Raw genomic sequence first — 24109 nt, 5'->3', positions numbered from 1 at the left:
CATTTTTACTGACGTTTTTGGTTTCGAACGGTCATTCCTGTCATATCCGTGAATACTGACCATCACTTCTGAAACATCCTGTAATTTTTTTGCGTTGTAGATAATGTTTCTCCATCTTTAGGCTCTGTAATTATGCGATGAACGTTCTTCCATGATAACACACGCAAATTTGTCTTATGTGTGGATTTGAGGTTAAAGCATTCGTGGGTTTTCATGAGTTTCTACCTCAAACAAACTATGAGTAATGTTGATGTGATGCTTGTTGACAGAACAAAAAATTAAAAAAACTGATGCTGATAGTAAGAACGAGTTGTTACTCTGAAAGGTATGTCTTTAATTTCCTAAACGAATAATGATGATAGCAGTTTTCATCAGGTTACCCTCCGTTCAGAGGCTGTTGCACGCAGCAACTGTTGTATTGACTGGTAAATAATAGATTTCAGCTGTCAGTCGTCCTATTGGCAGATCTAGGTTTCAGCTAGAAACCAGCCATTCTCAATGCACTATCTTTTTGACCAATGCACGTAACGCCTGTTGGTCGGGCTTCATCCACAGTTCATTGAATACTAGTACAGTACCTAACGGTTGTTTCTGGTGTAGCTACTCATTCAAACAGCCTTCCATATGAGCACACCAGCTGCGTTCTTACCAGTGGTTACTCGTACTTCAAGGGATCTGGCTATGCTTGGTTCTGTTTAAAATGAATAGTTCGATGTAGTCATAGGTTCGAATTGCACACGTCTGCTTTCTTGCCCCCAGTTCATTCATCCTTCTTACATTCTACAGACATCATGTGACTCAACATGACCACCTTTGGGACTGAACGAATATAACAATATTTAAATGAAGAAATGTTATAAATATTTGGTCACATTCACATCATTGAAAGTAACTACAGATAAAGCATTGTTCATGAAGTTGCATGAAGCATTTAAAGGTTGTCAGTTCAGAGGTTCATCTTGAAAATGTTTATTCGCTGCGAAATATTAACTTCTGTAGCTTTAAACATAGTGAAAATATTATTGTATCAGTGTCTGCACCACATTTTTATGAGATCGCAAATGTATTTAGATTTGCTTTAATACATGATTGTAAATTATTGGAGAGTCTCGAAAAACTGTAAGAAGCCATCTTTCACCTTGTCTGGCCCTGCGCTGTTTTGGAGCATTTCCTGCACAAAAGCTATGAGAGTAACAATGGTCCAAATACCCGACGACGCTGCTAGTCTTTGTATCTGGACTCGCATGTAGCGGTCACTTAGCCAGATCTGCGCCTCGTGCCCTGAGCTCTAGATCCGCTAGAGGTCAGCCATACAACAATTCCATGTCATCTCGTGCCAGTACTGAGTGACTGATTAACTAGCCTTCATACGGGCATCATTACAAGACTTAGCTGAAGTAAGGAGTTTTCTTTAATGCAAAATGATGATTTTTCCTGTTAAGCTTTGATCTACCTTCAGCCCGAAAAGCTTAACCCTTCCACTGTTTGAGTAGACCGTTTTTTACCTTTTGTAATTCTATGGGCTGTATTGGACTGCATATACCGGGTCTTGTCGAAATTTATTGATAATCCATTTGCCTTCAACATTTTGTTAATGTTTTCAGTAACCTCAATGGCCAGTCTTACGCTAACTGCTTTTTATTCCCGTGCCCCTGTACCTGAAACATGTGAAAGAAGGACAAAACTTGCCATCTTCTGGCAATTTTTGTAGAAAACATCTCAGGAATAACAGATGACCGTAACAGAATTCTACTGTATACATTGTCAGACTGCTTGAAAATCTGGGAGCCTGTCGGTATGTGATGAACATGGAACCCATACACACTGGTTTCTGTCCTGCAGATGAGAAATAAATCCAGTAATCTACTGTGTATACTGTTACGTAATATTTTCCCTTTTCATTAAGTTCACACATTCAAATGTCTAAGCCAACTCGCAAAGTATTCCCAATGGTAACAACTTCTGAGCTTTTATAATAGCAGGCGAACTGCGGTTAGTGTGAGCCGGAAGATAGTGAGAGCTACCTTTTATTTCTCGGGTTTGCCGTTAGACAGAGACCACATCCAGTATTTGAAATAAAGCTCAGATTTCACTCCGCCATTTTATAGAAATTGTATAATATAGCTACTGTTGAGTTTATGTCATACACAAGTTTTAGTTTTGACCGTAGAAGGTTGTGAACGGTTCATTTTCAGAAACCTTTTATACAGTCGAATAAGAAGTAATGTTATCACACTAGTACTAAAATTTAAGTAGACCAATGTAGACTGTATCCCAATAATCAAATTCCGCTCACTCAAGTCAGTTTCTGTTTCCGCCATGTTTTAATGTGCGGTGTCTGTCGGGTAGTATGGACCATACCAAGTTGGCTGGTATGGGACGTACAGGTAAATATTTTTCTTTTTGTATGGAAAGTGTGCAGGTGAGAGTCAAGGGCAGCTCTCCGGGAATGCAATGAAGCAGAGCGTTTTCAAGTGTTTAGCAAGCCGAAATGACCGAAAACACTGCTGCCGATTGTTTTAATGTTCCTAGAACTACACTAGCCATGTATGGAAGTGAAACATGGACGATAACTAGTTTGTACAAGAAGAGAATAGAAGCTTTCGAAATGTGGTGCTACAGAAGAATACAGAAGATAAGGTGGATAGATCACGTAACTAATGAGGAGGTATTGAATAGGATTGTGGAGAAGAGAAGTTTGTGGCACAACTTGACCAGAAGAAGGGATCGGTTGGTAGGACATGTTTTGAGGCATCAAGGGATCACAAATTTAGCATTGGAGGGCAGCGTGGAGGGTAAAAATCGTAGAGGGAGACCAAGAGATGAATACACTAAGCAGATTCAGAAGGATGTAGGTTGCAGTAGGTACTGGGAGATCAAGAAGCTTGCACAGGATAGAGTAGCATGGAGAGCTGCATCAAACCAGTCTCAGGACTGAAGACAACAACATCAACAACAGAACTACACTTCAAAGGACGTTAAAATCGCTGTAGGGAACCAACAGACATCTATCACAACTCAACTACTGTTTTTATTGAAGAAAATTAGGAAGAAATACTTGTATCGCACGTGAGAGTTTTAGGTTCTAAGTTAATGCCGCAAGCTAGGGCTGATTTCAATTGTTGCTTTAGGGTTTGGCATAAAATTTAAAACTCCCTCGCCACATTTAAGAGAGAGAATAAATTGGCAGCTAAGGATTTCTGTCCAAACGTTATGAAGAAGCACACGGGACAGTTTTACAGAAAACTTCTGTCCACAGATGTAATGCGTTGTGTTAGGTTTATTCGAGCACACGTTGATAGTTTTTCTTGACCAGTCGTTTTCTTTCCTTTTACTTTTGGTACATAAACAGACCCTAGGAAAAGCCTTTTTAGGGTTTCATATTTCAACCAATAAAACTAATACCCTTATAATATCACCTTGTTGTCTGTCTGTCTGCCTGTTAAGACCCTTTCTCCTTAGGAACACGTAATGGTATCATTTTGAAATTTATGTCATATACTAAGGCCTTAAGTCACTTGGCGGTGTAAAACAATTTAAGGTTATATGTCAATGCAGTCAACAGATATGGCTACTTTTCGATATTTGCAAACTCCCTCATCAAAAAGTTAAGGATATTTCTCGTTGCCCTAGAATCATGAAATACGGCAAGAAGCAAGGTCACAAGTAAAGGAAAAATCTAAAAATGGTTGATTTGTGACTTTTATTTGTAATTATATCACATAAAAATTCTTTTTTGGCATTACAAACTCAAACTGCATCCGTGATACATTTAAAATCTCTGGAGCTATATAGAATATACACTACTGGCCATTAAATTCCTACACCACGAAGATGACGTGCTACAGACGAGAAATTTAACCGACAGGAAGAGGATGCTGTGATATATGAATGATTAGCTTTACAGAGCATTAACACAACGTTTCCAACCGATTTCTCATACACAAACAGCAGTTGACCGGCGTTGTCTGGTGAAACGTTGTTGTGATGCCTCGTGTAAGGAGGAGAAATGCGTGCCATCACGTTTCCGACGTTCATTAAGGTGGGATGTAGCCTATCGCGTTTGCGGTTTGTCGTATCGCGACATTGCTGCTCGCGTTGGACGAGACACAATGACTGTTAGCAGAATATGGAATCGGTGGGTTCAGGAGGGTAATACGGAAAGCCGTGCTGGATCACAAAAGCCTCGTATCACTAACAGTCGAGATGACAGGCATCTTATTCGCATGGCTGTAACGGGTCGTGCAGCCACGTCTCCATCCCTGAGTCAACAGATGGGGACGTTTGCAAGACAACAACCATCTGCACCAACAGTTCGACGACGTTTGCAGCAGAAAGGACTATCAGCTAGGAGACCGTGGCTGCGGTTACCCATGATGCTGCATCACAGACAGGAGCGCCTGCGATGGTGTACTCAACGACGAACCTGAGCGCACGAATGGCAAAACTTCATTTTTTCGGATGAATCCAGATTCTGTTTACAGCATCATGATGGTCGCATCCGTGTTAGGCGACATACCGGTGAACGCACATTGGAAGCGTGTATTCGTCATCGTCACACTGGTGTATCTCCCGGCGTGATGGTATGGGGTGCCATTGGTTACACGTCTGTCACCTCTTGTTCGCATTGACGGCACCTCGAACCGTGGACGTTACATTTCAGATGTGTTACGACCCGTGGCTCTACCCTTTTTCGATCCCTGCGAAACCTTACATTTCAGCAGGATAATGCACGACCGCATGTTGCAGGTCCTGTACGGACCTTTCTGGATACAGAAAATGTTCGACTGCTGCCCTAGCCAGCACATTCTCCAGATCTCTTGCCAATTGAAAAAATCTGGTCAATGGTGACCGAGCAACTGGCTCGTCACAATACGACATCGACTACTCTTGATGAACTGTGCTATCATGTTGAAGCTGCATGGGCTGATGTACATGTACACGCCATCCAAGCTCTGTTTGACTCAATGCCCAGGCGTATCAAGGCCGTTATTACGGCCAGAGGTGGTTGTTCTGAGTACTGATTTCTCAGGATGTATCACCCAAATTGCGTGAAATTGTACTCACATGTCAGTTCTAGTATAATATATTTGTCCAATGAATACCCGTTTATCAACTGCATTTTTTCTTGGTGTAACAATTTTAATGGCCAGCAGTGTAGATAAGATTTTCAGTAATAGGTAGTGTGTTTCATGAGATGGGTTTATGTAAATACTGCGTGCTAATTGACGGAACTATTATGAAGTGGTAAAGGGTGTTGTAAGTGCTGTGAAAATGATGCTTTAGCGATGATAGGCATAAGTCCGCCCAACTACCACGCCATGACGGCGTTAGGTGCTCATGTCTTTTGTAACTGCTCGTTATACACACACACATTCCCTGACAGTGTCTGCCAGCAACATGTACAGCGGCCGTAATATTTCAGAGCAAAGTAATATTGGTAGTTGAAGCAGGACTGCCATTCATTTGCTTGGGACGAGTTACACATGTAAGAAAATAACTGTTGAAGCATTCCACGGAACAACTCGATTTTTGTGTAACAACAGTAGTCATATGTTCGGCTGTGCCTTTTTCTTCTCGGGAGACTTCGGTCAAAGTTGTTAGTATTTTAAGAGTTATCAGAGCGAGGAATAGAGCAGACATAGTACATCTGCGATGACCAGTTAACATAACATGTCAATGTAACATCAAAATTAATAAAGCACATGAAAAATTGCAATAGTGAGTACAAAAGGCACAAAAATGTAAACTCAAAGCATAAAATTAAAACGTTCTCCAAAGTCTTGCCCTGGATTGATATCCTGTCAGGGCCGCGCGGGGTAGCTGTGAGGTCTCAGGCGCCATGTCACGGTTCGCGCGGTTCCCCCCCCGTCGGAGGTTCGAGTCCTTCCACAGGCATGGAGGTTTGTATTGTCCTTAGCGTAAGTCAGCTTAAGTTAGATTAAGTAGTGTGTAAGCTGAGGGAGCGATGAGCTCAGCGGTTTGATCCCGTAACACCTAACCACAAATTTTCAAAATCTTGCCAGTATCGGTAAAAATCATCAAGATTTACGATTAAAGGGATGGATGAACTATCTGTACATACACAGCTTTGGAATTCGAGCCTCACTTGCACATGGCCAATGTTTTTATTTAAAATACTATATTTTGTTGTAAAGTCTTGGGAAATCTTTTCTTGTTGTGCGATGTTCGGGTTAAAAATCTTTTTCTCACTATTTATACCAAAACAAATGTTCAAGTGAAGTTTTTATGCAGTCATATCTTACTTCAAAACAACAAAAAAAGTTTTACACCAACTGTGGCTTAAGTGGCCCATACTAGCTGCCATTTCCCTTCTTTCATGGTTAATATAGACTGTTCAGTTGACAGTCCTTTCTGAAATTCCAACTGTTTGCTGCTGAGTATGTTTCTCTGTATTAATTGCTTATGAAGTACGTTGTCAATTAGACTGGATGGTAAACCATTACTAATGGTATATTCTCCTTGGTGAAGTTCTCTTTGGTTTCGTAGTAGCTCCTTAAATTTTGTAACACGATTATTGGATCAGGTGGGTCTTTCCCACCATTTAAAATATCGCTCATCACGTACTGGTCTAAGCCTCATTGTGCACCACTTGTTTATTTTATGTGTTTGTGCTCCACGTCTTCTCCATCAGCGCAAAATATTCGATGTTGACTACTCAGATACTGTGCAATCTGTACCCTGTCATCGTTGCTGAACATTGCCGAAGAACAAAGCGACAGTTTTGTTTTGTGGCTCGATGACGGGATACTTTATTGCACATAAAAAAACACAGTGTATAGTCCTTTGGCCTTCTAAAACACATGCAAAGTTTAACTTTCTGGTAAAGACGTACGCGTTTTATTACCATTTCAAATTCAAAACACTGCACTACTGCTTAAATAACTGCGTGGAGAATACCTTAAAAATAATAAGGATTTGTTTAAAACCACACTGGAAAAAGACTCAGGAATGAGTCGATAACAGAATTGTGTGTGATAATAGTCTTGTCGTCGCTTGGAAGACCGACGTGATGCTTGCGTCAACGAAGATATTATCTCATTAAAAAAAAAAAAAAAACAGTAACATCTTCATTGAAACCAGCAACATACAGATTAGAAATGTACAGGGCTCTACTATCTTACGTGGCTACAGCGGAGCACTCCACACAAAGACGGAAAGATCTCTTCAGGGTTGTAAATGAAACAATGCAGTCTCTGCAATATTAAGCGACGTTCTAGAATAAAATTTAAATGGCGTCTTACTGAAAGCCTTTGTCTTCACTTTTAGCACATTTTCCACGTTTCTCCCGCGTAAAAGTTAACAAGCTCCATTTTGAGGGACTCATTTTTCAAAATTTTCTCAAAAATACTGCCGCATAAAGAAAAAGAAAAAAGAAAATAAGGTATATCGTTGAATGAAAAAAACTTTCTTCAATCTCCCCGCTCGTATAGAAGTTAATATTCGGTTGTGGCTATTTTAGTTCACATATTGTCATTCTGAGATAGTGAGTGGAGCTGTGGAGTACCAAGTGGAGAACTTGGAACATTTCCGACATAATCTTCTGTTTGAGTTCGTAGAGTCTTGACAGCAGCTCAGGTATCCAGAAACATTCGCACCGTGTGTGGAGATAATGCCATTTGATAGAGCACGATAAGAATATTATTTTCTAGCTTTAAGGAGGATCGTTTTGACGTTAGTGACTCTCCACGTTCATTCCGACCTTCGAGTCTTGATGAAGGTCGTTTAAACACGTTAATCAACAATGATTCGCGTTAGTGGATTCGAGAAGTGGAGAATGCGATTACTGCGATTATTCCATCACCGCGCAACATTTGCATGCAGTGTGGAAGGCTGAAAAAACGGGTCTATGGGCGCCGCATGCTCTAACCTAAAATCACAAAAATCAGCGGATGGCTATATGCACAACTCTGCTTGCTCGTCATGAATTGGCTCGTAAACAACAAAAACTATTCTTATCCTACATCGTTACTGGTGACGAGAACCGGTGTCTCTACGCTAACATAAGGAAAAGAAATGGTTGTAGAGCCCAAACAAAGCACCAACTCATCGCACCAAGACTTTCACGCGTCCAGAAAAAAGTAATATTATGCATCTGGTGGAAAAGCAATGGTGGGGTATATTACGATTTGCCTCCCCGATGTGTAACCATCACTTCTGACATCTATTGTCAATGAATGAGACGTCTTGCAAACACATTCCAAGAACAACGTCAAGGACGCTATTCCGCCATAACGCCCGCCCGCATTCTGCTAGACAGAAAAAAAACACTATACAGGAGATTTGGACTCTGACCACAATCTATTGGTGATGACTTGTAGATTAAAACTGAAGAAACTGCAAAAAGGTGCGAATTTAAGGAGATGGGACCTGGATAAACTGAAAGAACCAGAGATTGTACAGAGTTTCAGGGGGGAGCATAAAAGAACAATTGACAGGTATTCGGGAAAGAAATTCAGTAGAAGATGAATGGGTAGCATTGAGGGATGTAGTAGTGAAGGCAGAAGAGGATCAAGTAGGTAAAAAGACGAGAGCTAATAGAAATCCGTGGGTAATAGAAGAAATATTGAATTTAATTGATGAAAGGAGAAAATATAAAAATGCAGTAAATGAAGCAGGCAAAAAGGAATACAAAGATCTCAAAAATGAGATCGATAGGAAGTGCAAAATGGCTAAGCAGGGATGGCTAGAAGACAAATGTAAGGATGTAGAGGCTTATCTCACTAGGGGTAAGATAGATACTGCCTACAGGAAAATTAAAGAGACCTTTGGAGAAAAGAGAGCCACTTGTATGAATATCAAGAGCTCAGATGGAAACCCAGTTCTAAGCAAAGAAGGGAAGGCGGAAAGGTGGAAGGAATATATAGAGGGTTTATACAAGGGCGATGCACTTGAGGACAATGTTCTGGAAATGGAAGAGGGTGCAGATGAAGATGAAATGGGAGATACGATACTGCGGGAAGAGTTTTGACAGAGCACTGAAAGACCTGAGTCGAAACAAGGCCCCGGAGTAGACAACATTCCGTTAGAACTACTGACGGCCTTGGGGGAGCCAGTCATGACAAAACTCTACCATCTGGTGAGCAAGATGTATGAGACAGGCGAAATACCCTCAGACTTCAAGAAGAATATAATAATTCCAATCCCAAAGAAAGCAGGTGTTGACAGATGTAAAAAGTAACGAACTATCAGTTTAATAAGTCACAGCTGCAAAATAGTAACGCGAATTGTTTACAGACGAATGGAAAAACTGGTAGAAGCGGACCTTGGGGAAGATCAGTTTGGATTCCGTAGAAACATCGGAACACGTGAGGCAATACTGACCCTACGACTTATCTTAGAAGCTAGATTAAGGAAAAGCACACCTACGTTCCTAGCATTTGTAGACTTCGAGAAAGCTTTTGACAATGTTGACTGGAATACTCTCTTTCAAATTCTGAAGGTGGCAGGGGTAAAATACAGGGAGCGAAAGGCTATTTACAATTTGTACAGAAACCAGATGGCAGTTATATGAGTCGAGGGGTATGAAAGGGAAGCAGTGGTTGGGAAGGGAATGATACAGGGTTGTAGCCTCTCCCCGATGTTATTCAATCTGTATATTGAGCAAGCAGTGAAGGAAACAAAAGAAAAGCTCGGAGTAGGTATTAAAATCAATGGAGAAGAAATAAAAACTTTGAGGTTCGCCGATGACATTGTAAAGGACTTGGAAGAGCAGTTGAACGCAATGGACAGTGTCTTGGAAGGAGGATGATCATCAACAGAAGCAAAACGAGGATAATGGAATGTAGTCGAATTAAGTAGGGTGATGCTGCGAGAATTAGATTAGGAAATGAGACACTTAAATTAGTAAAGGAGTTTTGCTATTTAGGAAGTAAAATAATGATGGTCGAAGTAGAGAGGATATAAAATGTAGACTGGCAATGGCAAGGAAAGCGTTTCTGAAGAAGAAAATTTTTTTAACATCGAGTATTGATTTAAGTGTCAGGAAGTCGTTTCTGAAAGTATTTGTATGGAGTGTAGCCGCGTATGGAAGTGAAACATGGACGATAACTAGCTTGGACAACAAGAGAATAGAAGCTTTCGAAATGTGGTGCTACAGAAGAATGCTGAAGATTGGATGGGTAGATCATATAACTAATGAGGAGGTATTGAATAGGGTTGGGGAGAAGAGAAGTTTGTGGCACAACTTGACAAGAAGAAGGGACTGGTTGGTAGCACATGTTCTGAGGCATCAAGGGATACCGATTTAGTATTGGAGGGCAGCGTGGAGGGTAAAAATCGCAGAGGGAGACCAAGAGATGAATACACTAAACACATTCAGGAGGATGTAGGTTGCAGTAGGTACTGGGAGATGAAGAAACTTGCACAGGATAGTGTAGCATGGAGAGCTGCATCAAACCAGCCTCCGGACTCAAGACCACAACAACAACAACAGGGACAACACTTCCGCCACGGGCGGCATCGATACCGTCGAAGCGAACCGGAGCTCGTAACGAATGGCCCTGCCGGCGGCTCACCTGGTCTTACCATCTTGGCGGCATATTGCCTCCATAAGCCGTGTCTGGGGACCCACGGGCATAACGTACCTGTCTGAAGAGCACTGACACCCTCTTCGTGACGCGCTTCCGGAACCTGGCTACTCCTCTCTGCATTTCGACTTAAGACTGCTCTACTTACTGACATACTGCTGTGATGCTAATTATTTTTGACAAGTCATACAGACTTCCTGGTGTAGCGTTTATAAAATATCTATCGCACAGCTGTGAGTTTTTCCAGTAAAATAATACATTATGGTGCCAATGTGTGGTGTAAGTAAGGTAGTGTTCTCCTATGGTGTAAGTAAAGTAGTGTTCTACTATCATATACTTACATCTACATCTACATGACTACTCTGCAATTCACATTTAAGTGCTTGGCAGAGGGTTCATCGAACCACAATCATACTATCTCTCTACTATTCCACTCCCGAACAGCGAGCGGGAAAAACGAACACCTAAACCTTTCTGTTCGAGCTCTGATTTCTCTTATTTTATTTTGATGATCATTCCTACCTATGTAGGTTGGGCTCAACAAAATATTTTCGCATTCGGAAGAGAAAGCTGGTGACTGAAATTTCGTAAGAAGGTCTCGCCGCGACGAAAAACGTCTATGCTGTAATGACTTCCATCCCAACTCGCTTACCATATCTGCCACACTCTCTCCCCTATAACGCGATAATACAAAACGAGCTGCCCTTTTTTGCACCCTTTCGATGTCCTCCGTCAATCCCACCTGGTAAGGATCCCACACCGCGCAGCAATATTCTAACAGAGGACGAACGAGTGTAGTGTAAGCTGTCTCTTTAGTGGACTTGTTGCATCTGCTAAGTGTCCTGCCAATGAAACGCAACCTTTGGCTCGCCTTCCCGACAATATTATCTATGTGGTCCTTCCAACTGAAGTTGTTCGTAATTTTAACACCCAGGTACTTAGTTGAATTGACAGCCTTGAGAATTGTACTATTTATCGAGTAATCGAATTCCAACGGATTTCTTTTGGAACTCATGTGGATCATCTCACACTTTTCGTTATTTAGCGTCAACTGCCACCTGACACACCATACAGCAATCTTTTCTAAATCGCTTTGCAGCTGATACTGGTCTTCGGATGACCTTACTAGACGGTAAATTACAGCATCATCTGCGAACAGTCTAAGAGAACTGCTGAGATTGTCACCCAGGTCATTTATATAGATCAGGAACAGTAGAGGTCCCAGGACGCTTCCCTGGGGAACACCTGATATCACTTCAGTTTTACTCGATGATTTGCCATCTATTACTACGAACTGCGACCTTCCTGACAGGAAATCACGAATCCAGTCGCACAACTGAGACGATACCCCATAGCTCCGCAGCTTGATTAGAAGTCGCTTGTGAGGAACGGTGTCAAAAGCTTTCCGGAAATCTAGAAATACGGAATCAACTTGAGATTCCCTGTCGATAGTGGCCATTACTTCGTGCGAATAAAGAGCTAGCTGCGTTGCACAAGAGCGATGCTTTCTGAAGCCATGCTGATTACGTGTCAATAGATCGTTTCCTTCGAGGTGGTTCATAATGTTTGAATACAGTATATGCTCCAAAACCCTACTGCAAACCGACGTCAATGATATAGGTCTGTAGTTAAATGGATTACTCCTACTACCCTTCTTAAACACTGGTGCGACCTGCGCAATTTTCCAATCTGTAGGTACAGATCTATCGGTGAGCGAGCGGTTGTATATGAGTGCTAAGTAGGGAGCTATAGTATCAGCGTTACACTTTTTTCTCTGTTCTCTAATAATACGTCAGTATACAGAACATATTGTTTGACTGACCTTTTTACCTATGTTTTTTGACCAATCTTAATCTTACAGACATTTTGTGCGTTTCTTTACGTTTGAAATATTAAGTTTTCAACACACCGAGACAATGTTTTTTTAATATATTTCTTGGTCAGAGGTAAGGGTCTTCTTTTTCCGCCGTTCTTATTAGGTGCATACTAGTGGGCCGGTGCGTTAAGTTCGTAGCATATTTCCACAGCTTTAGTAAACACAAAAACTACTCGTAACTGAGACTGCAGTCATAAATAATATATTTTTCTTAAGCATTTGCAGTAGTCTTCGAACGCTGGGCTAACTTTTCGGTTCCGCAACTGTAGAAACCACATAGTTTTGAGGCGAAGAGTTCAGCAACCAATATTCTAAGCACATTTTCATTCGAAAAGGAAGTTCCTTCAAGGTTGTTCCATAGAGAGGGGAAAAGGCGAAAGGTCAGGTTAGTAAGATGGGTGTTGAATGACTTCCAAACCCATCTCCTGTATGTTGTTGTTGTGGTCTTCAGTCCTGAGACTGGTTTGATGCAGTTATCCATGCTACTCTATTCTGTGCAAGCTTCTTCATCTCCCAGTACCTACTGCAACCTACATCCTTCTGAATCTGCTTAGTGTATTCATCTCTTGGTCTCCCTCTACGATTTTTACCCTCCACGCTGCCGATTTTTACCCTCCTGTACTTTACCCCTGCCACCTTCAGAATTTGAAAGAGAGTATTCCAGTCAACATTGTCAAAAGCTTTCTTTAAGTCTACAATTGGTAGAAACGTAGGTTTGCCTTTCCTTAATCTTTCTTCTAAGATAAGCCGTAAGGTCAGTATTGCCTCACGTGTTCCAACATTACTACGGAATCCAAACTGATCTTCCCCGAGGTCAGCTTCTACCAGTTTTTCCATTCGTCTGTTGAGAATACGCCTTAGTATTTTGCATCCGTGACTTATTAAACTGATCGTTCGGTAATTTTCACATCTGTAGCACCTTCTATCATTGGGATCGGGATAGTGTTGTCACAATCGAATGACATACAAGAGGGTGGCTCACGGAAAATAGTACATTGTCAGTTGGCCAACCTGCTAAGATGTTGGTGTGCTCGGATCCACTAGGTATCTCATGGAAAAGCTGAGGAGAAGATAACCAATTCGGGGATTCAAACAAAAGGACAATATTCAGGTCAATGACGTATGCCAGTCTGTTACGAGTATGACGCGTAAGAGACATGAAATGACAGTTCAAACGCCATAAAAGATGCTACTAGTACGTGCAGGTCTGGAACGAAGGCGACAACTGTTTGTCAGTCGCCATTCGACAGCATTACAAATCTCAGGCATGTGTATGCAGAGGATTGTGAAATAGGTTGTAAAGTTTCTTCCTTAAAGGCTGGGGTTGCTCGGCAGTTCCGGCCGGGAGATAAAGCGAGCTGGCTCAAGTTTTGCTAAACATTAATATACAGAATTGACCAGGATGACTCATTTCTGACAAGTCTTGTGTTGTCGTCAGATCTATTCGAATCGTGGGGCCAGATTTCCTTTAAACACATTAATATCCTGCCACTGATTGTCAATTCCGAGCGGTATGAGTCCATGATAACATCTTTATTCCGCAGGTGCAGTGAAACTGCTGCCTAAGCGCGATATGGCTTCAGCAAGATGTGGCCACAGCCCTTACGATCCGTAATTCAGTGACTACGCCACTGTTACACTCAGGAGTCGGCGACAGCTCGTGTCTGCCGAGATCACCTCATCCTTCAGCTCGTGATTTTTTTTCTGTGTGTTAATCTCAACAACAAATATTGTTCACGGCGACTTCACAATACGAATCAGTAGAAATCCGCTATCCGTGAGGAGACAGAAAGCATTTCATAAGCAATGATTAAGATCATAAGGAGTGGATACCGCGAACGCCTTCAACAATGTATAGTACGGTGATGACAAACATTTGAATGATGTATTTTTTAAGAAACAAACTTCTGTTAGGCTTTTCAGTAATGGCAATGTTTGTAGAAGTTATATTAGTGTAGATAAATGCTAAATCTCGTAATAACCAAATGAAAATGTATTGATTCCCGTGAGCGACTATGTACTAATATCCCATAGTTTCACTGACTTCAACAACTCACTGATTACAAAGGAATGTCTATCCCGTTTTTCAGACAAGCAAATGGAAAGTTGTACAAAAAATGGGCACCAAACATTACAGTCATGCTCCTGACATCAACTGAAAGTGTGTGTGTGTGTGTGTGTGTGTGTGTGTGTGTGTGTGTGTGTGTGTTTGTGCGTGTGTACGAGTATAGACGGAAAGTTTCGATTATAACCTATAAAAATCCCAGCTAAGACTTTGAAACTTGTTGACGATGTTAGTCGTTCTATATATAATCATTCTTCAACAGGACATAGTTTTTCTGACGTCTGCGGTACAGCGGGTAAAGAAACTTTGCGCCTCAAAAATAACCTAGGCGAATCGTGAAAATCCAGATTTTTGGCTCGGTTTTTGTTTTGGGAGAAGAGACCAAACAGCGAGGTCATCGGACTCATCGGATTAGGGAAGGAAGTCGGCCGTGCCCTTTTCGAAGGAACCATCCCGGCAATTGCCTGAACAGATTTAGGTAAATCACGGAAAACCTAAATCAGGATGGCCGGACGCTGGATTGAACCGTCACCCTCCCGAATGCGACTCCAGATGTTTGGCCCATGTTCGACTGCATTATGAAATGATGGCAGCCATACTCGTCAAGGATCCGGTCTACCTCGTCTGATTACCAGAAGGTAGGAACGCCATTTTGTGCACCAAGCACATCGTAGCCCCTTCCTTCAAATCTGCAGCTGCCTTCAGAAACTAAGTATTGCTACGACACTGTGAATATCAGCAGCCGGTATATGGAATTACCACTCAATGCGTAGGCTGCCATTAACGCCACAACGCAGATGGCTGCATTTAGAGTGGTGGATTGACCGGGAAGCATGGACTGCTGATGAATAGCATCACAATGTGTTAAATGATGAGTCGCGTTTCTGAAGTACCCCGAATGACCACCATCGACGAGCGTGGCGGAAAACTGCAGAGAGGTTCCATTCTTCCAAAGTTTCGGAAATACACAGGGTGTCACGATGTCGGCAGCCATGACTTCATGGGCGGCTAGCACTGATTCAGCGAACCCCGACGGCACAACGGTACGTCACGGATATCCTGTAAGCTTGTGTGTTACCTCTCGTGTGACAGTATAGTGGTATCATTTAACAACAGAATAATGCTTATCCACGTACGGCACATGACTCTACCAACTGTCGAGTATTGTTGATGTACGAGGATTGACTGAAAAGTAATGTCTCCACCTTCGTCACTCTTCAACAGTTGGCAGCATTGGTATGCGGCAGTTACTGGCTTGTTCCGTGGCATCTTCTCTACAGCTCTAGTTGCCGGGAAGTCTTACCATTGAACGGTTGTGTTGCTACAGTGCAAAGTATGGAATGTTGCGCAGACGGTCGTTCAATGCGATTTAAGCAACGTGCACTCATTGAGGTCTTGACAGCAGAAGGTATCACCCGAAAGGAGATTCATCACAGAATGAAAGCAGTTTATGGTGCTTTTGTTGATGTGAGTACTATGCGTCACTGGGCGAGTAAGTTTAAAGACGTTGAGGCGGGAACAGCAACCACCGAGTTTCATAAGCAAAATGTTGACAGATAGATTGAGGACGATCGTCGTATCACTCAGAGAGAAACTGCAAGCGCAGTCGGCATTTCACAAGAACGTGTGGGTCACATTATTGCTTTGCTTGGCTGTCGGAAGATCTGTGCACGACGGGTACCCCAGATGACCCACATCGACATCTTTAAACTTACTCGCCCAACGACGCACAGTAATCGCATCAACACAATCACCATAAACTGCTTTCATTCTCTGATGTATCTCCTTTGGGGTGACACCTTCTGCTGTCAAGAACTCAATGACTGCACGTTGCTTAAATCGCATTGAACGACCGTCTGCGCAAGATTCCATACTTTGCACTATAACAACACAACCGTTTAACGCTAAGACTTCCCACCAACTGGAGCTTTAGAGAAGAGGCTACGGAACAAGCCAGTACGTGCCGCATACCAATGCTGCAAACTGTTGAAGAGTTACGAAGGTAGAGGCATTACTTTTCAGTCAACCCACGTACATCCGTACCCACCAAGAGCCCAAGATCTGTCGCGAATAGAACATATGTGACCAGCTCAGACATCAACCCCAGTACCAGTGTCCAAGAGATCAAGGACAAGTTTCAGCAATACATTAAATGTATTCGAAATTGCGAATATGGACAACCATCAGCTGTAGAATAGACTAACGAAGATGAAAGTTTTTGTCAGAGAAGGGCTCGAACCCAGAATTTCCGCTCATCGTCACCTGTCGCCTAACCATTTTTTTAATTCCACAAAAACAGTAACAAAAATGGCTACAATGAAATGAAATAAATAAGGTGACAGATAATTGCACATTTTCTGGAGCCGGTTCCTCACCATCATTTCCCAGACCCAAATTAGTCATTCTGTAAATCCTTGATGTGTGTTCCTTCCAGGGTAAATTACGTGGACAGAAGAGCAGTTTGGCTATCCCTGCTCGACTCACCGCCAGACCTAAATTCCCATGTGTTGTCCACGGTGCATCTACAATCTGTACTCGTACATCCATCGCGTATATTCCCGTGCAGGGGGGACATTTTACTTGAAAGTAGCTTGCTCAGTGTCGGCGGGTAAATACTATACTGCAGTGACTACGTTATTCCGAATTACGATCCAAAGTTCCTTTGGACATGCATGCATACACTAGAAGCAACTGCAATATCTTATTCATCCGTGGAAACCGGGCAAGCGACGTTCATGTGAAATGTCTCCCACGTACGGGAATGTACATAATGGATGTCGGAGTACAGGATGTAGACGCATCGTTGACGACATATGGAAGACTGGGCCTGGCCGTGAGTCGTGCACGGGTAGCCGAATGACAACGAGACCGCACACGATAAGCGGGAAATCAGGGTTCGAGGCCCGGTCCAGTACAGGCTTTCGTTGTCTTCATTGCATTCTACAGCTGATGGTAGTCAATATTTGCAACTGCGAGTACACTTGATGTGTGAAAGTTTCGGACTGGCCGGGAGTCGTGCACTCATTACCAAATGGTAAGGCAACAGCTCGCGGTAAGTGGGAAATCCGGGTTCGAGCTCCGGTGTGGCACAAATTTTCATCGTCGTCATTCTGTTCTGCAGCTGAAGGTTGCCCTTATTCATAACTGCGAATACACTTTAATGTATTTCATAACGGCTGTAGTCATAGCAGTGCCTGTTCCTTTATACATGCATGCATGTCGAAAAGGCAGCGCCTGGTAGCCGTGCGGTCTACGGTGCCTTGCCACGGTTCGCGCGGCTGCCCCCAGAGGTTCGAGTCCTCCCTTGGGTATGGGTGTTTGTATTGTCCGTAGCGTAAGTTAGTTTAAGTTAGATTAAGTAGTAAGCCTAGGGACCGATGTCTCACAGAACTTCACAAATTTCCAATTTCCATGTCCAAAGAAACTTGGCATCGTAATTCAGAAAAACACAGGCACTGCAGTACCGTAGTTTCAACAGTTGTGGGCACGTTTGCCTCAGGAAAAGATGGGACGACTTTGTTATAGCTTTCCGAACCGAATCGCTGTATACATCGAGGACAGAAGGGATGCAAATTCACTCTCAAAGTGGGATTGTACTGCCAGGTTCTTTATAAATTTGACTCGATGTTGTAATTGCTCAAATAACATCAGATATGTTCTCAACCCCTGAAGTTTCGTCTCGTTTCCTCGTCTCTCTTCTGGGTGCTTCCCCTTTTTTGTGAGACACTGTATTTTGCATATCAAGCAGAATATATTTCTTTTGTGATCTCTGGCTCTTTCATAGACCTCAACAACTCTGACGTAATGTGTCTTCTCCAGAGACCTTGAGCCACCTTTAGTGTTCTGTCAAATTCGTGCAGTATGATACAGCTCATTTTACCTTCGTCTACTTCCTCTTCGCTTTCTATTACACTCTGTTCTAGCTAGTTCTTTCATAAAGCCGTTCTGTACTGTACATTCCAACCAGACTTCAGGTCTCCCTTCTTTGCTTAGCATGGCTTCCCATCTGAGTTCTTGATATTCAAACAGCTCCTTCCCTTGTCTCCAGAGGTCTCTTTAATTTTCCTGCAGGCGGTACCTGTCTTTATTCAAGTGATGCAAGCTACAGATCCTTAAAATGAAAAAAAAGAAGAAAGAATAAGTGTTACTGCAACATACCTAACCACCAAGGATCGGCTGACCAAGTTTTACTGTTCGCTTTCAAAGCAGATAAACGTCAGCGAAGAACACATTTACTTAATCCATCCAGTACGAAAATACGCCTGAAAATTAACTATAACAAGACTAAAATGATGCCTAATGAACATGTATAACTGAAAGATGCAGTCATTAACAATGAAGTGTCCCTGCATCTGTTGATGCGGTTTCTGAAGACGGCGGCTAGAAGCACAGCTGAATCAATGATGAGCAAAATAAAAATGGCCTCCAGCGCTTTTGGAAAACTGAATAGGCTTTTCAAAACCGAGCTTCCGATGAGTGTTGGGAAAACCATTCAAGAACTGAGCGTTGTTTAGCGAACAATGGAGGACTACCTATTGATTCACTAGTAGGGACACGTAAACAAAGACTCAGATCGGTAAGCAGACTGAAGTGGGAGAGTAATTACGACCGTAACCAATCCGTCTTCTTCTGGTGTACTGCTACGCGGTCTGGTATCCTTACCAGATACGATTAGCGGAGTACATTGAGAAAGTGCAAAGAGGAGCAGTACGTTTTGTATTATCGATAAATAAGAGAGAGAGTATCAGTAACATGATACAGGATTTAGGTTGGACATCATTAAAACAAAGGGGTTTTTCTTTGCGGCGGAGAAAGTTTAATCATCAACTTTCTCTTCCGAACGCGCAAATATTTTTGACGCCGATCTGCAGAGTGTGAAACGAGGGTCATAATAAAATAAGGGAAATCAGAGCTCAAACTGAAAGGCACAGGATTCCGTTTTTTCCTCTCGCTGTTCGAGATTGGAATAGTTCGATGAACCCTCTTCCAGGCAATTAAATGTGATTTGCGGAGTATCGATGTAGAGGTACAGGATATGAAGTGGAGGTGGACGAAGACTTGAAGCAAGATAAATGCGTCGTAGGTGGACTCGGGAAGTCCATTGCTGACTCGAAGAGATAGAAAAAAACCTAGACGATGTCCTGGGGCAAGATGGGTCGACAACCATGGAAAACATGCACGAGGAACACGGATGTGATACCAGAACAATGAAATGCATGGAAAAGTACGGACGAGGTCTTTATTTTGGTAGTAAATGCAATAGTTAAGTACGATGATGATGATGATGATGTTAATGTAGCGATTACGACGACTAGCTGAAAGAATGTCATTTTAATCCAGGCGGTAATAAGTTTTCAGTGAGTAATCTCAGTAGGAGAATCAAACAAATAAGAAAATTGCCTGTAGTCGATCAGTAAACAAAAGCAAAACGAGGATAATGGAATGTAGTCAAATTAAATCGGGTGATGCTGAGGGAATTAGATTAGGAAATGAGACACTTAAAGTAGTAAAGGAGTTTTGCTATTTAGGTAGTAAAATAACTGATGATGGTCGAAGTAGAGAGGATATAAAATGTAGACTGGCAATGGCAAGGAAAGCGTTTCTGAAGAAGAGAAATTTGTTAACATCGAATATAGATTTATGTACCAGGAAGTCGTTTCTGAAAGTATTTGTTTGGAGTGTAGCCATGTATGGAAGTGAAACATGGACGATAACTAGATTAAAGAAATTTCAAAAATACACTTATTTAAGAAGGCAGCTAAAAAGTACCTGTTATGCAATACATTTTATACATTGAAGGATTACTTAGATAAAGCAGAGTAGGGGTTTGAAAAAAAAATGTTATACAAACAAATAATAATAATAATGATGATTATAAAACATCCAATATTCCACATAACACCTTCACTTTATTATTTTTCTTCTGTTTTCCTTTCTAGAGACACTCTCCCCTCAAGCTATGCATAGCACAATACTAACACCTCTTCCTCTTTCTGAGCTCAACATCTCACTCATTATGAAGGGATGCTGACTCAGTTTTTCAGAATAGCAAATGGGAACTTGCAGTACAGAAAATGGCCCAAGGATCACCTGTGTGTGTGTGTGTGTGTGTGTGTGTGTGTGTGTGTGTGTGTGTATGTAGTGAGTGAAGTGTTATGAAACAATGTGTGTATAGTGTGTGCAGTGACTGATAGTGAAATATGAGTGAATAGTGTGGCATTACATTATTTAATGAGTTATTTGTAAATAAATTATTGTATACCAGGAGTAAAATCTAATGATTGTCTCTAACTAGAAGTCTGTAAATATATGTGTATACGAATTAGCTTATTGTAAATTGATCTAAGCTTGTAAATACTTTGACATGTCCTATATCCTTGTAAAAAGAGATCTACGGATGAATAAAACTACTACTACTACTACTACTAGTTCGGACAAGAAGAGAATAGAAGCTTTCGAAATGTGGTGCTACAGAAGAATGCTGAAGATAAGGTGGATAGATCACGTAACTAATGAGGAGGTATTGAGTAGGATTGGGGAGAAGAGAAGTTTGTGCCACAACTTGACTAGAAGAAGGGATCGATTGGTAGGAGATGTTTTGAGGCATCAAGGGATCACAAATTTAGCATTGGAGGGCAACGTGGAGGGTAAAAATCGTAGAGAGAGACCAAGAGATGAATACACTAAGCAGATTCAGAAGGATGTAGGTTGCAGTAGGTACTGGGAGATGAAGAAGCTTGCACAGGATAGAGTTGCATGGAGAGCTGCATCAAACCAGCCTCAGGACTGAAGACAACAACAACAATGATCAGTAAAGTGCGTTTCCCTGAACTGCAATGCAGGACAAAAGCTTTCGACTGCGGTCGATGTAAATATCTAACGTTTTAGAATGAAACAGCTCTCATAAAGACTAATTCAGTACATAAAATGCGGATAATTATGGCAAAGTGTTACGTACACTACGCAGCATTATAATGGACTGCGTTCCGTGTCGGTTATCGTAGAACTCCTTGGTATTTTCTTCCGTAATGTCGGTGTAACGGGTGGAGATAAAGAGCACGCAAAATCCATAACGCCGTTAGGGAACTTAATAAGCAGAAGCCGACTTGCTTCAGAACTTTCCTTGTCCGATTTTTGAGCCGGGTATAGCAGTGAGTACGATTCGTTTATCACCAATTTTTATACACAGACTACGGTATTAGCCGGATTGAAATTATAATTTAGCTAAAAAATTATAGACAACCGGAATTCTTTTCATGAATTTCTTAAAAGAACTCTCATCTTTCTTTTCCCCGTAGACTGTGAAGTTCCCTTTTGTGACTGCAGCGACAAAATAGGGTTATACTGACCACAAATATAAACTAGAGCCCCCTCGGAGAAAGCAGATAGGAAGTGGGAATGAGCGTTCCGTCAATGATGAGGATTACACTTGGGAAGATTTTGAAAGTATACAGTGGCAGTGGCTACTCTGGTTAGAGGTTGTAAAGGGAAGAGGATGTCTAGATTAGACATGCGCCTAATTCAGTGCCAATCGCTACGGTTCTCATTAACCCGAGATCCATGGTACCTAACCGATCTATTCCGAATCAACTGCTTCAGATGAAAACTACTTTGTTAGTCGTAACCTAAACTTTGTGTAGTGGAAGCTGTTTCTGGTGTAACGTAACAGCCACTTTCAGAAACTACACAAACTTGCTTGAAATTATCTGTTGCATTTCACATCAATATCCTTACTTATATTAAGTTCATCACCTTTCCTCGTGTGGTTCAAGTTCTCTTATTCGATTTCTCTCTTAGAAAGTAAGCCCATCTTTACTGATATGTACTGGAAATCACTCATCAGCTTTCCTCGTGTAGTTCAAGTTCTCTTATTTGATTCCTCTCTTCGGAAGTATCCCCAATCTTTACTGACATGTACTGGAAGTCAGAACCAGTCTTATTCGTAGTGATATAATGAGTTTTGGGGGAGGGGGGGAGTAGCTTCTATCAACCTATGTTGCAAAGCGTGATGCGAGAACACTACCCAGCTTAATTTTAACACGTTTTCATTTGAATAATCCTCTGATAACACTAATGTGTTTCAGTCGAGGCAGGAAGTCAAAAATATGTCGTTTCTGACAAATAGTTTCATTTAAAAGACGATATTTTGATTACTAATAAATAATGAAAATATCGGAATACACCTATGAAGAATTTCCTTAATATTTTGTCTATACGAAATCCAATTACAGTTTTGTCATCCACGGTTTTTATTTAGGCATTTTTCTAGTGCTTTTTTTTCTTTTGTATTCCTTCAGCCCTTTCCACCCGTGTCAGGTTGGTTCAGTCACTCTGTTTGAAAAGCGGCAAGCTGTTTGGATGGTCTGTTTTCATTTATTTTGACAAATAATATGACTGGATGGAAATCGAGTTAGGCAGGCTTCGTCGACATGTAATATTAGGTTGATTAATGAGATTAACGTGATTGCATGTGCTCTCTTCATTTCCTCTGTTTCTAGGTTCATTGATTTAAGATGGAGCTGGTTGTATTAATTGCTTTTCTGGCTGAATTTTAGAACTTAGGATCATTGTGGATACGAGACAAGAGTCGCCATTTGCAACTCCCCGTGAGGTGAGGAACACGCCCTTCACAGAACTCTGAATGACTGGGTGACAGAGACAGCTGCCACCGCAATGTTTTGGGAAAGTCGCTTCTGCTAGCGGCATACTGGCGTCCATTGTGTTATGCAGTTTATTTCACTAATCCAGTTCAGATGGCTAGGCTGAAAGTATCCGTTCCAGACGACAGGACTCTGAAAGCAGGAGGTAGGCGTTGAGACCATGTTCAGAAAAGTACACTGAACTAGTAAAAATCTTCCAACGTCCAAAAAACGTGGTAAAACATCTCTGACATACTTAACTGCCAGAACACTGTTGAAACATTATGAGGAAACTGCCTATTGACACATAGTCAACATGGGTTTAGAAAATATCGTTCCTGTGAAACACAACTAGCACTTTATTCTCTTGAAGTATTGAATACTATTGACAGGGGATTTCATATCGATTCCGTATTTCTGGATTTCCCGAAGGCTTTTGACACTGTACCACACAAGCGGCTTGTAGTGAAATTGCTTGCTTATGGAATATCGTGTCAGTTATGTGACTGGGTTCGTGATTTCCTGTCAGAGAGGTCACAGTTCGTAGTAACTGACGGAAAGTCATCGAATAAAACATAAGTGATTTCTGGCTTTCCTCAAGGTAGTGTTATAGGCCCTTTGCTGTTCTTTATGTATATAAACGATTTGGGAGACAATCTGAACAGCCGTCTTCGGTTGTTTGCAGACGACGCTGTGGTTTATCGACTAATAAAGTCATCAGAAGATCAAAACAAACTGTAAACCGATTTAGAAAAGGTATCTGAATGGTGCGAAAATTGGCAGTTGACCCTAAATAACGAAAAGTGTGAGGTCATCCACATGAGTGCTCAAATGAATTCGTTAAACATCGGTTACACGATAAAACAGTCTAATCTAGAAGCCGTAAATTCAACTAAATACCTAGGTATTACGAACAACTTAAACTGGAAGGAACACACAGAAAATGTTGTGGGTAAGGCTAACCAAGGACTGCATTTTA

Source organism: Schistocerca gregaria, chromosome 5 (assembly GCF_023897955.1).
Source record: "Schistocerca gregaria isolate iqSchGreg1 chromosome 5, iqSchGreg1.2, whole genome shotgun sequence".
In the NCBI taxonomy this organism is placed as follows: Eukaryota; Metazoa; Arthropoda; class Insecta; order Orthoptera; family Acrididae; genus Schistocerca; species Schistocerca gregaria.
Note: the sequence above shows the minus strand (reverse complement) of the source record.